This window comes from Rattus rattus, chromosome 6 (genome assembly GCF_011064425.1).
Source record: "Rattus rattus isolate New Zealand chromosome 6, Rrattus_CSIRO_v1, whole genome shotgun sequence".
Lineage (NCBI taxonomy): Eukaryota > Metazoa > Chordata > Mammalia > Rodentia > Muridae > Rattus > Rattus rattus.
Window position 1 is genome coordinate 91,698,605 of NC_046159.1, and position 17,379 is coordinate 91,715,983.

Consider the following 17,379-nt stretch of genomic DNA (forward strand, 5'->3'; position numbering starts at 1 on the left):
CTCCGCCTCTTCTTCTGCTTCTTCTTCTCCTTCTTCTGCTCCTCCTCCTTCCCTCCCTCCTCCTCCTCTTCCTCTTTTCCCCCCCTCCCCTCCTCATCCCCTCTCCCTTCTGTAGGCCAAGGAACAACCTCAGATGTCATTCCTCGGTTGCCATTCACACACCACCACCATCCTGCCTGTTTGATCTCATGTCAGTCCCTAGCCCCCCCAACTCCACACACACACACACACACACACACACACACACACACACACACACTGCTGCCCCCACTTGCTCCTAGTAGGCTGGCTGGGGCCTCTCCTGTCTCCATATCCTATCTAGCTATAGGAGCACAGAGATTATAGTCAGAAGACACCACATTCAGCTTTGTATGGGTTCTAGGGATCTGAACTCAGGTCCTCATGCTTGCACAGCAAGTGTTTTTTCCATAGAGCATCCCCAGACCAGAATGTAAATCTTGCACTGTACATGCTCTATCAGGAGCCTTTGGGCGTGCTCTCATTTTCCTTCCGAGCCTCTGTTCCAGCTGTGGGGGGATTGTTCGTTTGTGGGGTTGTTCTTATTTAAGACAAGGTCTCACTCACTATATAGCCTTGGCTGGCTCAGAACTCACAATCTAACCTTTGTGGCCTGCTTAAAATAATTCATCACATGGAATGCTTACATCAGATAAGTTACTCTGTGGTTGTGATGGATTAAGACAAAATATTAGCACACTTTAATCATGTGAACACAGAGAAAACATTTGTATGTTCTAAAACCCTAAAACTGACCAGACATCTCTTATTATGGGACATATGACTGAGACCTGCCTCTTTGCTTCCTCTAGCTCTAACCTTGTTGCGCCCACCTCGGCCGGCAAGGAAGACGCAACACGGTTGGATTCTTCTCAACAGCCTTTACTGCAGGACACCTTCATTGTTGACACAGGGAGGCAGCGGGGGCAGCAGCCAGTCCTAAGTGTTACAGCTCTAAGTGTTACAGCTCCAAGTGTTACAACTTCAAATGTTACCGCGTTGGTGAATTCTCTTCTACTTTCTCTCCCATCTCCTCGCTGGAAGTCCAGTCCTACTCCCTCCCCTGCTCAGTTATTGGCTGACCAGTTTTTATTGACAAATCAGAGAATAAATGCAGAGTAATGTTTATACTATACTGAGACAGGAGATACTTGGAACAAGCATTACAGTGCCATGTCTGGATTGCAGACAGATATGACGGCAGAGAAATCAGCATTTGAATAATACAAGGATAATCTTTACATAGTGCTCAGTAACATTGTGCCAACATTAAGCAAAAATAAATAATAAATAACTGAGCAATCTCTGTACCAAGTATCATTTGAGTATTGTGGACTTACTAACACCTCACAATCATCCTAAAAATATTTTTGTTTCCATCTCACACATGAGAAAGCTGAAATACAAAGATTTATTAAACAATTTGCCCCAGAACCTAAGTGGTAGATACAGGCTTTGAGCCCAGATATGTTTCCTAATCTTTGCTTGGAAGGTACTGAAGGCAGAAGTCAGACATATTTGTTCCCCAAAGCACATAATCATGCCTTAGACTTCTGATACCTGTCTGCTTCCCAGAGCACAGACCCTGAAAATACTGAAGAGACTAGTAGTGCTGATACAGAACTAAACAGGGTCAGATGGAAACCGTTTCTGAAGATCCCCCATGATCCCCTCCACACTGTGCAACTCTGAGCTCTTCGATGTTCCTTTCTATTTAAGTGAATGCTATAGAGATTGGAGGATCCTATTCAGTCTCCCTCAGTCCTAGCTCAGCTTTGCATTTACCAGCTGGGTGAGCATGGGGAAATTATCAATCTTTCGGCGTCTCCTTTCCCCTTCCCCCTCCCTGGCCAAATGAAAGAAGAATAGGAGTCAGGCTGTGGCACATGACTATAATCCTAGCATCTGTGGGGCTCTGACCAGAGTTTGAGGCAAATGTGATTACACAGCAAAAATTCTGGGGAGGCAGGGTTGGGGTGTTGGTGGAGAGAGTGCTGAGTGACCCTGCACTTACTTCATAGGATTCCAAGAGCTAGTATTTAGCCGAGCATGGTGGTGCATGCCTGTGTCCCCAGCACTAGGGAGGCAGATGCCGGCAGAGCTCTGTGAGTTTGAAGCCAGCCTGTCTGGTCTACATCGGGAGGCACACACCTGTAATCCCAAGATAGTGTGGTTGTAGGACCATGGGTTCAAGGCTAGCCTAGGCCAAATAGCAAGACACTGCCTCAAAATGTAAAGAAATAAAGGAAACTTTCTGTAGTTTTTCCCTTTTTTTCTATTTTTTCTAAAATTATGGCATGCGTGTTTGCAGCAGGTTTTTTTTTTTTTTTTTTTTGCTTTTAGTTATTTTTTGTTACATTGGTATGTGTGTATGCAAGAGAGAAAGAGAGAGGAGAGAGAGACTGAGCATGCTAGCTTCCTCTTATATCCTCCCCTAACGTGAGCTCTGGGTTTCAGGAATCAGTTCTCTTCTTCTACCATGTGGGTTCTGGGGATTGAACTCAGGTGGTTGGGCTTGGCAGCAAGCCTCCTTATCTGTAGAGTCACCCTACCAACTCTGATTTTTATTTTTATTATTTACATATTTATGTGAATGGATGTTTTGCCTACATGCAAATCTTTGCACCATTTGTGTGCCTGGTATCATGGAGTCCAGAAGAAGGTGTTCAGTTCCCTGTAACTGAAATTACTGACAGTTGTGAGCCACCACCTGGTTGGGAATCAAACTTGGGGTCCTCTGCAAGAGCAGCCAGTGCTCTTATCCACTGAGTCACCTCTCCAGCTCCCAGGACCAGGCACTTAACAGTTAATTTGAAATAAAGTTAGGGATTCATTTGGCTCTAAATTAAAGTTTCTTTCCATCTAGAGCAGTGGTTCTCAACTTTCCTATACTGCCACCCTTTTATACAATTCTCTGTGTTGTGGTGACCCAACCATAAAACTATTTTTTTTGTTGCTATGTTACTGTAATTTTGCTTCTGTTATGAATCATAACGTAAATATCTGATAGGTGACCCCTGTGAAAGGGTCATTTGAGGAGTTGTGACCCATGGGTTGAGAACTACTGATTTAGAGCGTACCATTAGGGGTTGGGGATTTAGCTCAGTGGTAGAGCGCTTGCCTAGCAAGCACAAGGCCCTGGGTTGGTCCCCAGCTCCGGAAAAAAAAAGAAAAAAAAAAAAAAAAGAAATCACCTAGAGTGTACCATTAGTAAAGTGGCAGTTTTTTATATTTTTTATATGCATGAATGCTTTGACTGTGTGTATATGCATCATGTGCCTGCCTGGTACCTGAGGAAGTGAAAAGGGGGCTTCAGATCCCCTGGAACTGGAGTTATGGGTGGTTGTCAGCCACTGTACTGGTTTGAATAGGTTTGGCCCCCATAGACTCATGTGTTTGAATGCTGGGCCAACAGGAAGGGGCACTATTAGGAGTTATGTCCTGTTATACTACGTGAAGCCTTGTTGTACAAAATGTGTCACTGTAGGGGTGGACTTTGGGGTGTGCTCAAGCTCCACCCAGGGCAGGCGAGTCCTCTCCTGGCTGCCTTTGGATCAAGATGTAGAACTCTCGGGGTTGGGGATTTAGCTCAGCGGAAGAGCGCTTGCCTAGCGAGCACAAGGCCCTGGGTTCGGTCCCCAGCTCTGAAAAAAAAAAAAAAAAAAAGATGTAGAACTCTCAGCTCCTCCAGCAATATGTCTGCCTGGACGCCGCCATGCCTCCCACCATGACAATAATGGACTGAACCTCTGAAGCTGTAAGTCAGCCCCAATTAAATGTTTTCCTTTATAAAGTTACCTTGGTCATGGTGTCTCTTCACAGCAATGAAACCCCAAGACAGTCACCATTTGGATGCTGGGTCCTATGCAAGACCAACAAATGCTCTTAACCATCGCGCCGTCTCCCTGGCCCCAAGTCTTTGGGTTTTAAATGACACTTGTGGTTACTTTATGTTTAACATTTTAGATCTATTAGAATGTTTGCCAATTTCTAAAACTTTAGGAAAAACAGACGGCTATATTTACCCATATTTACCTCTTACTTTCTGCATATCTAGTTTAGTAACCTGCCTGGATATAATTTACCAAGCTTGAATTATTCACTGCATTGGCATAAATCCTGTCCTTCTCAGGGCTTAAAGCTAAAGAAGCGTTGTTAGGAGTTGCTTAAACTTAAACTTTTAAGATGCAGGTTTGTTGTTTTAATTTTATGTGGATGTTGTTTCCCTGCATGCCATATGTGTGCCTGCCGCCCACAGAGGCCAGAAGAGGGCATCAGATTCCCGGTAACTGGAGCTACAGACAACTGAGTCTCCACGTGGATACAGGGTGTCAAACCTGGGTCCTCTGCAAAAGCAATATCTCTTTTTTTTTTTTTCTTTTTTTCAGAGCTGGGGACCGAACCCAGGGCCTTGCGCTTGCTAGGCAAGGGCTCTACCACTGAGCTAAATCCCCAATCCAATATCCACTCTTAACTACCGAGTCATCTCTCCAGCCTCAGAATTGCTAACAAGCACGTCCATCTTGTCACGAGTCCAAAAACCCTCTGCTCGGTGTATGTTACTAAAGGCTATGTATGCGTTAGGATGTTTTTTTTAATTTGCTATTTGACAATTGCAGCCATGTATATGTTACATTCTGATCGTGCTCACCCCCATACCTTCTCATACCCTATGCTGCCCCACCCTCTTCCATCCCTGAGACTCCCACCCTGTGCCCCTCCCACTTTCATGTCTTTTTGTGACCCAGTGAGTTTTGTGACCCAGTGAGTTTTGTGGCCCACTGAGTTTAGCCATTGCTGCTCATATGAGCATAGTATGGAGCTATCCACTGGAGACGGGGGCGCACCAGTGGCTATGACACTAAAGACAATGACTTCCCCTCTCTCAGCAGCCATCAACTGCCAAAAGCTCCTCAGAGAAAGGGGGGTGGGCAGTGCAGAGACTATTTTCAACTGTTACTGCCAAAAGATTGCTAATTGTCTACAATTCCTTTTTGTAAAAATATCTTCAGACTTATTTTATGTGTATGAGAACTTTGCCAGCGTGTGTGTGTGTGTGTGTGTGTGTGTGTGTGTGTGTGTGTGTGTGTGTGTGTAACATGTGCATATGCCCGGTACCCACTGAGGTCAAAAGAAGGAACCAGATCCCTAGTACTGGAGTTATACATGGCTGTGACACGGTGCTCAGAAAAGAACCAGGTCCTCAGTAAGAGCAGCAAGTGGTCTTCGCTACTGGGCCTTCCCTTCAGCCCCTAAATGTATTTGTTCGTTCATTTGCTTTTGAAACGGGGTCTTACTGTGTAGCCCAGGTGGCCTTGACCTTCTTGGCAGCCCTCTTGCCTCTGTCTCCCTGAATCATAGGATGGAGATGCACAGCCACACACCTGCAGTTTTCTTAAGAACTCTTCGAGAAGGAAGTTAGGTGTAGCGGCATACACCTTGGGAGAAAGGCAGGCAAGTCTCTAAGTTTGGAACCTGCTTGGTCTACATATGAGGTTCTAGAACAGCCAGGGCTATATACACTTACCTTGTCTCAAACAAACAAACAAACAAATAAACAAGAATTCTTTTTTAAAAAAATCTATTAGTCCAGCTATGGTGGCACTCACCTTTAATCCCAGCACTTCGGCAGAAGCAGGAGGATCTCTGTATATTGAAGGCTAGTCTGGTTTACATATTAAGACCCTGTCCCCCAGACAAAATACCCGTTTCTTTTCATGACTGCTATTGGGTAAAACACAATGAAATGAGTAAGAAGGACAGAAGCAAGGAATCCTGCAGTCTCCAGCCAGATAACACTGTTCTAGAATCTTCGTCTTTCCAGAGACATTGTTTCTCTTCTGTTTGTATACATAATTCTTTAGTATATTTTAAAATATAAGACAGTTTTTCAATCTTAACCTAGAGAAACTATAGAACTTTTCTCTTAGTGGCAACCTACAGTCAACAAAATATGATAAGCACTTGTCTACTTTGATCAGATGTGAATACTGTAGGAGTCCAGGAGTCTTCCCTCAAACCACAGGAACATCAGTCTTAGTCACACAGGGATAGTTCATTGAACATTTGCCCCAGGACTGATTGATCAGGACCAAAAGTCAAACCCAGAAGTTGATTGCAACATTGAGTCAGATTCTGAAAGAATAAAAAATACAGCTAAGAAGTCAGAAGTTTAAAAAAGCCCCAAATACCTCAAATTTCAGACCCTGCCCCACCAACTAGCTGACCATAAAGTTAGATTAAAATCTTAGACAATAATCTTGAGAAACATGTCTCCCAGGAACTGATGGGCCATAAAGTTTAACAATCTTGATTGAAAGAGGATTTCCTGTTGCAGGATTTTTCATTAGTATTGTCGAACATTCATGTCCATCCCTGCCCCTTCAGGTTGTGGTTTCCCTTTAAATACCATTTCTCCCAGCCTTTTGGGTAAGAACTCCACTGCCCCAGGGAGGTCTTGGTGTACTGGTTCCTATCAATAAACCTCATGTTTATTACAGCAAGGACGGCCTCACGTGAGTTCTTGGGGGGTTGCATCATCCTGAGACTTGAGTGAGGGTCTCCCCGCTCCGGGGGTCTTTCAATTCTATAGGGCTTTTTAAGCCTGAGATCTACAAACATCTGTAACAAGTTATTCCACTGATCAGGATATATGGATGGGAGATTTCCTTAGGAACATGTCTTTGTCATACATATTTCTTGTTCTCATTGGTCAGGGTATTTAACTGTTGCAGGAGGCTTGCTTTGCCTAACATTCATGTCTTAATTTGCCAACCAGGATGTCAGTTACCCACATACATGTCTCTTTGTCTCAAGCAAGTTGTCAGTTCCCAGGGAGGTCTTGGGAACTTAAACTTTACTGGACCCCTACTCAAAATAGAAGTCTTATTCCAAATAGCTACAGGTATCTCTCTTATGGGGTCCAACCCGGGGACATCTTATAAAAGCAAATACCTTAGAAGCTCATGTACAAGTTCAGGAAGTGCTGCTGGATACATGGTTCAGATCCAAGCTTATTGTGGCTAACTATACAAAGGAGTTCTAACTGACTTCTGCTGAGATTGGTTTCCAAGAACATGAAAGCTTAAAACATCCTAGAAATAGCAATAACAGCATGAGAAAGTTTCTTTATCTTGGGGTCCAGGAACCACCCCACAAAACAGCAAACACCAATCTCTGTTAAATAGGCATGGTTTATTGAACACATACCCCAATACTGAATGAGCAGAGCATCAGCTCAAACCTGTGTGCTGGCCATTTCTCATGGCCAGCTTATAAAGGCTAATAGTGCAAAAACCACAATAAACTCATACATAGGGGCTGCCCGGTGGTCAGCCCTGACTCAAGCCATTTTAGACAACAGTTCATATTGACCTTTAATGTAATGGGTCCTATGTGAAGCTTATAGTTGTAGAATTTACGATTAGCAAACCTCATAACTTACAGAACATAACAGGGCGTGACCCTCCTCTGAGTCAAGTTATTTTTCTCTGTCAATGAATGGCAGGAAACAGTATGAAATAGTTGTCAGGCATATAACAAATGGCTACAGCTATTCCAGGCTTCAACACTTATGACATCAGTAAGAGCGCGAAATGGCAGGAGAGACAGGTAATAGTTACGTAGGCCTTAACAAATATAAAGTAGAAAAGCTTTAAGATTTACTAATATAGCCAGGCAGGGTGGCACATGTCTTTAATCCCAGCACTTGGGAGGCAGAAGCATGTAGATCTCTATGAATTCAAGTCCAGCCTGATCTACAGATTGAGATCTAAGACAACTAGGACACTGCAGCAAGACTCTGTCTCAAAAAACAAAACATAAACAGGACAAAAAATTACTAATATAGTGATTTTACACACACACACCCCATTTATAATGAACTTGTAGCAGTGCAAAAAAAAAATCTTATGCATATGTTGGGGTCCAGGAATCACCCCACAAATCATCTGGCACCAATCTCAGTCAAACAGGGATAGTTTATTGAACGCACACCTTAGGATTGATCAATCAGGGACATAGGTCATACTTGGGAGCTGAGATTGCAACCCCAAGCCAGAATGATACCTAGCTTTTAGGCCTGAAATTCAAAAACAGCTGTGCCAAGTTATTCCACTAATCAGGATGTAGGGATAGGGAGCTTCCTTAAGAACATGTCTTTGTGGTACATTTATCCAGTTCCCACTGGTTGGGTTATTCAACTGTAGTGGGGAGATTTGCTTAGTTAGCACTCATGTCTCAACTTGCCAACCAGCATGTCAGTTACCCAGGAAGGGTCTTAGGAACCTAAACTTTACTTTCATTGGTTCTAAAGAAGGACAAGGGTTTGGGGAGTTTCCAAAATCACCAAAGCATAGAATGTAACATAATATACAATGAACTCAGGCATGAGAAAGTTTCCTTGTAACAGCATAAGATGGCTGGCCAAAGACATAAGACAAAATGGCTACAGTATTATCAGACAGGCAGCAGTTACCCAGGCCTTTATATTTAAAAAAAAAATACATGTCTTCAGCCTTAAATGTTCTAGAACTAGAAAATCGAATTGAATTAATTGTTGAAACTAATTGAATTGATTTGAATTGAACTATTGAATGTATTAACACCAAAATATCTTGCTTATAAATGTTCTACTGTAGCTGGGTGTCGTGGCAGATACTTTTAATCCCCTCACTCAGGAGGCAGAGACCTCTGAGTTCAAGGCCAGCCCAGTCTACAGAAAGAGTTCTAGGATATCCAGGGCTAAAAAGAGAAACCATGTCTCAAACAAACAAAAAACCCCACAAACAAACAAACAACAAAAAAAAAAAACAAAAATTAAAAGCAAAACCAAAAAAAGTTAATTGTAAAATAAATCTTTGTGGCATTTCATTACTGTGAGATCCATATAAACCCCAACCCCATATTTATTTTTTTAATTGGGGGTTTTGTTTGTTTATGAACTAGTCTGGCCTGAAATCTTCTGTGTAGCGCAGCCTGACCGTGAATCCAAGCCTGCCTGTCTTAGCCTGCTGAGTGGCTGGGATCACAGGTGTGAGCCATTGCGGCCATTTTGTGTTCTTCTTACTCATTTTAATTTTATTTGATTGTAGATGGACTTGTTGGGGTGGGCTTGGGGGGTACTTTTTAGACAGGGTCTCACTATATAGGTTGGCTGTCCTGGAACTCTGTAAACAAGGCTGGCCTCAAACTCAGAAATCTGTCTGTCTCTCCCCAGCCCACCCCACCCCTTTGCTGAATGGGGATTAAAGGTATAAGCTGCCGTCACCACCTGGTGCAAATTCACATTTTATAATTACATTTATTTGTTTACTTTTGGTGGTGATGATGTGTTTATGTGCCATAGTACACAGGAAGGGGCCAAAGCAAACCTTTAGGAGTCATTTCTCTCCTCCTACCATGATTAAACTTAGACCATCAGGCTTGCTCTTTTACTTGCTAAGCCATCTTGCTGGCCCCCTAGCAACTTACTTCTAATAGCATATGTCTTTTTAGGAACTCATAAGTTATATTTTAAATAATCTTTTCTTGAAACTTGAGAGAAAAAAATCAATGTTACAAGTACGTAATTCAAATGTCCCTCCCTCCCAGGAGACTGTCGATGTGCTTGTCAATATCCACTTCTAATTTGATTCTTTTGGTTCGGTTGGTTTTTAGAAATGCAGATTATCTGTTCAGCTACTCACTGGGGTTTGTTGGGTATCAGCTGACTATGAGTCTGCCCCTGTGTTCTCAATTGTGTAATCACTGTGCTGGTGGGACCAGACAGGCAGGATATGTAAATGTTTGTCCTTTCCTCACCTGCCCAAAAAAGAAAAAGCAAGCTGTCAAGGTAGCCCTCAGTCAGGCCAAAAGGCAAGGAACCCTACTGCTAACCCTGGCCTCCAGTTCTCCCAGCATCCCCATCTGGCATACCATGACTTCTGTCCTGAACTTCCCAGCCCAGGGACTGGGCTGCAGTTCTCCCAGAGGCTCTTGTATAATCCAGACATTTTGGTCTCTGCCCAACTTCTCTCTCTCTCCCTCTCCCTACACACGTGCAAACATTTTCTCTGTTTCTTTCCCCCTCCCTTCAGTCTCCCTTTCCATGGTGACTTCCCTGGCCTCCTTGCCTGCCCAAGAGCAGTTTCCCAATAAATCTGCTTATGCATACTCTAATCTGTCTTAAATTGGCTCATTTCACCAGTGCAGAAATAACTTATCAATGTTGGCAGGTGGTACTGTCTACATGCTGCGTTTTATGGCCTTTTAAATAGTCCTTCCATCATGGAGTCAGTATGCTAAGGCCTGGGGGCCTACTAAGGTCTGGGGCCATTTTGTCAAAATGGAAAATACCTTAGATTCCTGCATAGTTTTAGAGAGTCTTCCTTTCAGGGGCTCCAGAGCCTCCCCACAAACCTTTGACCATTTTCAAGGTCATTCTTTTTACATGGAAGAAAAACTCAAAGAGTCCCGCTTACCTGTCACTTCACCATGTGACACAGCCAGCCCCAAGCATCAGACACCCTGTTCTCCTGCTCTAAATGTGGCATAAAACTCCTTTGCAACCTCTGCTCACTCAGGGTTTCACATCCCTGGTGACGTTCTCTGTGCACCCTTAGTCCTGTTTTTCTCTCTAGCATGTCTACCTTGTCTATTACAACCAGAAGTGATCAGAACATACCCATTCCATCACAACGACTTCTTCAAGCACCTTCTTCCTTCTACTCTGCCATTTTTAAAATTATGTAACCATAATTGAATTTTTGAGGGCAGATCACTTCTCTTGATCATGGAATGTACAGTACAGTTCAAAGCAAAGAATAGACACTTGGTAAATATTTAATGAGGGATAATATATGAGTAGAATTCTCATTTGATGCCCATCTTTTCTTAGAAATCCTTTCATTTTGGAGGGGATGTTCTTTCTAAAGACAGGGTCTCATTAGCCTAGGCTATCCTTGAACTCCTTGTCCTACAGCTCTTTCTACTCCCAAATGCTGAAGTTGCATCCTCAGCCACCATGCCAGCTAAATTCCTTTTAAAATAACTTTTGAGGCAAACCTGGCTACTCCTATTGTTGGCTTACAGATAATTCTACTAGGCTCCTCCTCCTTCTCCTTCTTTTCCTTTTCCTCCTCCTCCTCTTCTCCTCCCTTTCTCCCTCCCTCTCTCTTTCTCTTTCCACCCACTCCCTTTCTTCTACTCTCTGTGTTCCCATATGTTCCCAGCTGGTCTCTCTGTCCTTCTCTGCCCCCCCCCTTTTCCAGGTCTCCACTTTCTTTCCTTCCCCCACAATAAAATACCAGATCTGTTGAATGGTGTGACTTCTCAGAGGGACACCTTGATCTGGAGCCCACTAGGTACTCCAGATACTCCAGGTACTCCCTTATTCTGAAGGACCCTAGTTCTTACTGAAGTGTAAGAGCTATTAAGAGGTTTGGCCTGGTAGAAAGTACGTAGGTTATGGGGTTCCTGTGAAAGACCCTAAGGGCTTTCGCCAGCTTTACACCCACCACCTCAGGTCAAGTACCAGCTTCCTGCCTCTGGTCAAGGTTAGGCCAAGTTCCATTCTCCACCTACAGTTCTCTGGAGGAGCAGGGGCATTCTTGAAAAACCATAGAATGTACTGACTGATAGTCACCTGACCCTCTGGTCCCAGATAGAGTTCGAATGCATGTCATATGCTTGCTAGTCAATAGATTCAAAGGTCAATATGCTTACCCAATAAGTTTAAACTATAACCTTGCTGATGTAACCTATACCCCTAAAAAATATAAAAACTGCTTGTTTTAGCCATTCAGGGTCATCTTCTAGTCACTCGACATGAGGGGCTGATTGAAGGTCGACCCCGATGCAAAGGTCGACCCCGATGCGAGGGAAAATAAACCTCTTGTGTTTGTATCAAATTCTTTTCTCTTGTCTCACTTGGGGGTTCTTCCTATAGTTAAGATTCACTTCGAGCCTTACAATTCCTGCTGCCACTGCCACTTTATATTTTATAACACCCATTCTCATAAAATTTCTGATAACAATCAAAACTTTAGGTTTTGGTTTTCACTCTGTGTTCCTGTTGCCAGTGATACTCCTCTTAGCCCGTAGTGCCTGGTGCCTCTCACATCTGTATACAGGATTGCTTTCTTGCTTTTGGGCAACAGCAGAATTAGCAACCAGACATGAACACTTTGAAGGCATACTTGTGTTCTAAGATATGAAGTAACTCTTCTGTGTTAGAAGGTAATATGGAAGAGATCCAACCCTACCTCCCTGCTTGCATCTTGTGTGAGAACTTCTACTTACTCTTGTTCTAGATGTGGTTGGTCACCTATGCCAATATGATGAGGAGCTCATTTATTTCCTATTTGTCCCCATAAGATAGATGAGGTTGCTATGAGTTCACCACTGTTGCCTTTGGTAAAGCTATAAGGCAGAGACAACCTCTTCCCCCGACATTTGCTAGACAGCCCAGCTGTTCCCGAAACGACTAAGCTATGAGCTGTGGCAAAACTCACCAGGAACACTTGTGGCCAGCTCTGGGCCCAGAGCCAATAAGACCATGAGGAAAAGTCCACCCTCGGGCTGGAGAGATGGCTCAGTGGTTAAGAGCACTGTCTGCTCTTCCAGAGGTCCTGAGTTCAATTCCCAGCAACCACATGGTGGCTCATGACCATCTGTAATGGGATCCGATGCCCTCTTCTGGTGTGTCTGAAGACAGCTGCAGTGTACTTATATATAATAAATGAATAAATCTAAAAAAAAAAAGAAAAGAAAAGTCCACCCTCAGGAGAAGCCAGAGAGCATTGTGGGTAATATCTGGCTATTATTTGTCTTTTTATGTTCCAGGGAATTAAAACTCCCTGAACCTTTCTCAGTCACCTGCATTTCTCTGCCCCTAACTTATCACAATTTAAAACCAAAAACCAAGGGGGCTCTCAGAGACCCCAAAGAGCATACATGGGTTGGACCACGCCCCCCCCAAATGTAGCAGATGTGCAGCTCAGTCTTCAGGTGGGTCCTGAACGACTGGAGCAGGGTCTGTCCCTAAAGCTGTTGCCTGTCTGTGGAGTCCGTTCCCCTAACTCAGCTGTCTTGACCTGCCTCGGTGGGAGAAGTCCCTAGCCCTGCAGAGACTTGATGTAACCTCTGGGTAACCCCATTCTCTCAGAGGAGAAGGGGAGGGGAGGATGGCGGGGGACAACGGTCAAGATGTAAAGTGAATAAATTAAAAATAAATAAAATTTTAAAAGAAACTAAACAAACAAAAGCAACAACAAAAACGGTGTTCCTATTTAAGAGAGCAGAAAAGTCCAGTGGATAATGCAAAAAAAAAAAAAAAAAAAAAAAAGAAGAGAGAGAGAGAGAGATTATATTATGAAAGTATTATTTTGTTAAATTGTTACTGATAATTCCAAAGTGTTTTTTCTATTTATATATTACTTTTTAACGTTCTAGACAAAACTCAAAACAAGCAAATAAAAAGAACTTCATCATTAATGTCATAGGTAAGTCTCTGGCTGACATACTGAATCCATTCATATAAAATGCCCACAATGGGTATCTACGGAGACATACAGCAGGTTTTCAGTTACAGTAAGATGGGAGTGGAGAGTGACTATTTCGTAAGGATGGGTTTTTCTGGGGTGAGTTAGACAGTGGTGTTTGCAGGACAGCATGAAAACACTGAACCCATCCACTCTCGACGAACACAGTGAATGATGACTCCCTCAAACTCCTGGAAGTGCGTTTAAATGAGGACGCGCTGTGACTTTGATCTCAGCGCCCTCTGTTCTGCTCCAGCATTTTAAGTTTAGCACTATCAGAAGAGTAAACATAAATCACACATTGCAGCCGGGCACAGCGGCACACACCTTTAATCTCAGCACTGCGAAGACAGAGGCAGAGCTTACAACCATCATGATCTGTCTACATGTGAGTTGAGTTCCAGGACAGCCAAAGCTCGTGAAACCTTGTCTTGAAATAACAAAAAGAAAGAAGATATGGAAAACACATTTGCATGACTCTGTAGAAGGGCAATACTAATAGACAAGTTGATCAGAATGAAAAGGAAATGCAGTTCTAGCAATGTCCAAGCAGAAAAGACTCGGGGGACGTGCGCTGGAGACCACTGTTGGAGAGCCCGGCAGCCTACATTTCCAGCGTGTTCCTACTGCCACCTGGTGGCGGCCTTGGTCTGCAAACCTGGCAAAGTCCTACACTGAGGACATTTCCGTTGCCTGGCAATTGCTCTTCTCCAAGCTTGATCTAGTTGGAAGGGAAGCAAAGTGAAATTCTCAGCAGGGTTTGACAAGCCAACAGGTTAGTAACCTGGGAGGTCTTAACTCAGAGAAGAGGCAGACATCAAATTTCAGACCTCCCCATTCATCCCAATACGCACGTTTGGAATTTGCCTTGTGCTAGATACTGCCCCAAGCTCCAGCAACAGGGCAGAGACTAAAACTAGTAGACATCTGTGTCTCACATTGGTGTTTTTTCAGCACTTCTCACATCGGCCAAAATACGGAATCAGCCGAGATGTCCAACAGGTGAGTGGATAAAGAACGTGAATGGAGTTTTATCCTGCCATAAAGAACAATGGAATCACGACATTTGCACAGAAGTGTAAGGCGCTACAGATCATACCATTAAGCAAAATAACCTGGACAGAAAGACGAATAGCATATGTCTTTCACATGTCTGCTTTAGCGGAACATCCTTTCTTCTGTATGCCCCAGCAAAACATCATTTGACATAATTAACTTTCCAAAGACTGGAAGTTTCCACTTCAGGTGTGGTTTAATTGCCTGATGACCTCTGAGCTACCCTTAGGACAAGGATACGCCTCCCTGTCCCACCCTGCCCCACCCCGCCCCACCCCCGACAATTATGTTCATCTCAGTTGTCCTTCCCAGACCCTTGTCTTGAGCTCTGTTTCTCAGTCTTCTGTAGAACCTATCCTTCCGGGAGCTGTGGGAATGTACTTCACAAATGGGAGCAGAAGTGGTTTACAGCCGTTGACCGCTACACTGTGTGACTAAGGACATACCTCCCCCAGATCCTTAAAGTGTTACAGATAATCTGTTGAGGTTTAGTCTTTTGCTAAATATTAGTTGCTCCCAGAGACCGAACATAGATCCAGGTAATACTAAGTGGCTTTGCCCCCAAGTTATCTGTGATCGGTGAATAAGGGTGTCTACAGCCTATAGCTATACAGAAGAGACATGGACGGGGTCAGAGGAGAACCACGAGGTGGAGAGGGAAGAAGGAAAATAGAGTAGCTACCATGGGGGGGGTAAGAATCTTAAATTAATGGCCGTGTGGATTGGCTAATTGGAGTTAAGAGCAGCCCTGAAGAAACATGACAAATTATATAATGGGATTATTGGTTGGGAAACAGACATAATAGCATAGAGGATAGATATCTGCCCAGCTCTGTGCTGATTAAGGCTTATGATAAATATAAAGGTTGTGTATGTTTATCTGGGAACTAAATGATGGGGTGGAAAGGCGGACTGAGATTAAATAATTTGTACAACAGTAGTCGATCTATGGGACTCATCTTTACGGAGGAGGCCAGGTACTTTACAAAGATTTTCATGTACACATGCCTAGGCTTGTGATACACACGGGACTGAGCTAATCATCAGGAAGCATTTTCCCAAAGTTCTGCTGTGCTTAAATATGCCTAAAATAAACTGCCTGGCGTCAGGACCAAGAAGGTTTGAACCAACCCCAGCTACTGAGTCGTCGTGTTGAACCAGACTTCATTCTGGCCTCAAGTAGATCAATACTCTGCTGGTCTCAGTGGTCACATATACACCCCCTCCCCCCACATATATGTGGAACAGAAACTGACCTGCGGTGCGTGTGTGTTTGTGTATGTGTGTGAAATGTCATAACAGTTATTTTTAAGAATTATTTTTATTTTATTTTGTGGGAATGTGTTTTCCCTGCGTGGAGCCTAAGCACCACTAGCATGCCTGGTGCCCATGCAGACTAGATGGCGGGTATGGCGCTCCCTGAAACTGGAGTTATAGATGGATATGAACTACCTTGTGGGTGCTGGGAATGGGATTCAAGGCCTTTGGAAGAGCAGTCAGTGCCCTTAATCACTAAGCTATCTCTTCAGCTCTGAAACCTATTTTCTACATTAACTAAAACTTTTCACTTGTTGCCGTTCTGAGGCATAATCTCACTTATGTAGCTTAGGATTTATCCTGAAGCCCAAGCTGGACTCAAACTTGTAGCAATCCTCTTCCATCTTCCTTGAAAGTACGGGCGAGATAGAAAAAGAAAGAGAGAAGCAAGGCTTTGCATCTTCAAGGCACACCCTCCACCACTGAACTGTGTCCGCAGTCCTCAGATTGTTTCTTAAAGGAATTTCTATCTTTATGGATCTGTCCGGTGAAGCAGGGCAACGTCGTGAATGAATAAATGGGAGTTGCACATACCAATTTCAATGCGTCTTATTATCCCAATCTTGTGGGCAAGAGAGGATGCGATGTCACATCCCTGTAACCCAAGCACATGAGAGGCTGATGCAGGAATGGTCATGCATTCAACTCCATCCTGGAGGACTCCGTTTCAAAACAAAATAAAACCCACGCTGCTGTAGGGGAGTTAAATAAGAAACACACTATAGTAAGTCAGGAATATGCAGCTTTAAATGCACTTGCAAAATAACGCCATATCTTAATTTACATGATATTACATGATTAGAAGGGTATTTAGCAATGAGCTCTGTGAAAGAGGAAGAAAATTGATTTGTAACATTTGCTGACGCTCACAACATAAATCTTCCTGTTGTGGCTGAGTCCAAATCATTAAGAGTTTAATAACTAGCTCTCTGAAATGTCTGATAGGTTCTCTTTTTATATTCCGGGTTGGCCTTGAACTCCCAATAATCCTTCCTTCTAGACCCCTGAGTGGTGGGATCACAGACCCAGATCATCATACCCAACAAATTACACCTATTTCAGGTCTTTATGAATTATTTGTGCTGGTGTTCCTTATTTTTCTTGGGCAAGAAGTATGGATACTAATGTTGCCAAACAATGTATTTCCCCAATTTTTTTAAATTTATTTACATGTTTTACAGTGTCGAGGACTAAATCCAGGGCCTAGTACATGCTAGATGTGCCAGATAATTTGGCACAGATAAATTCACCTGAGAGGAGGGAACTTCAATTAAGATGCCTCCAGCTGGGCGGTGATGGGAGTTCATGCCTTTATTCCCTGGAGATCTCTATGAGTTTCAGGGCAGCCTGGTCTACAGAGGGAGTTCCAGAGCAGCCAGGGCTACAAGGAAACCCTGACTTGAGGTTAGAAGCAGAGAAGAGCAAGAAACTCATAGCTTTTCAGTATAACCCCATCTGTACCTATATT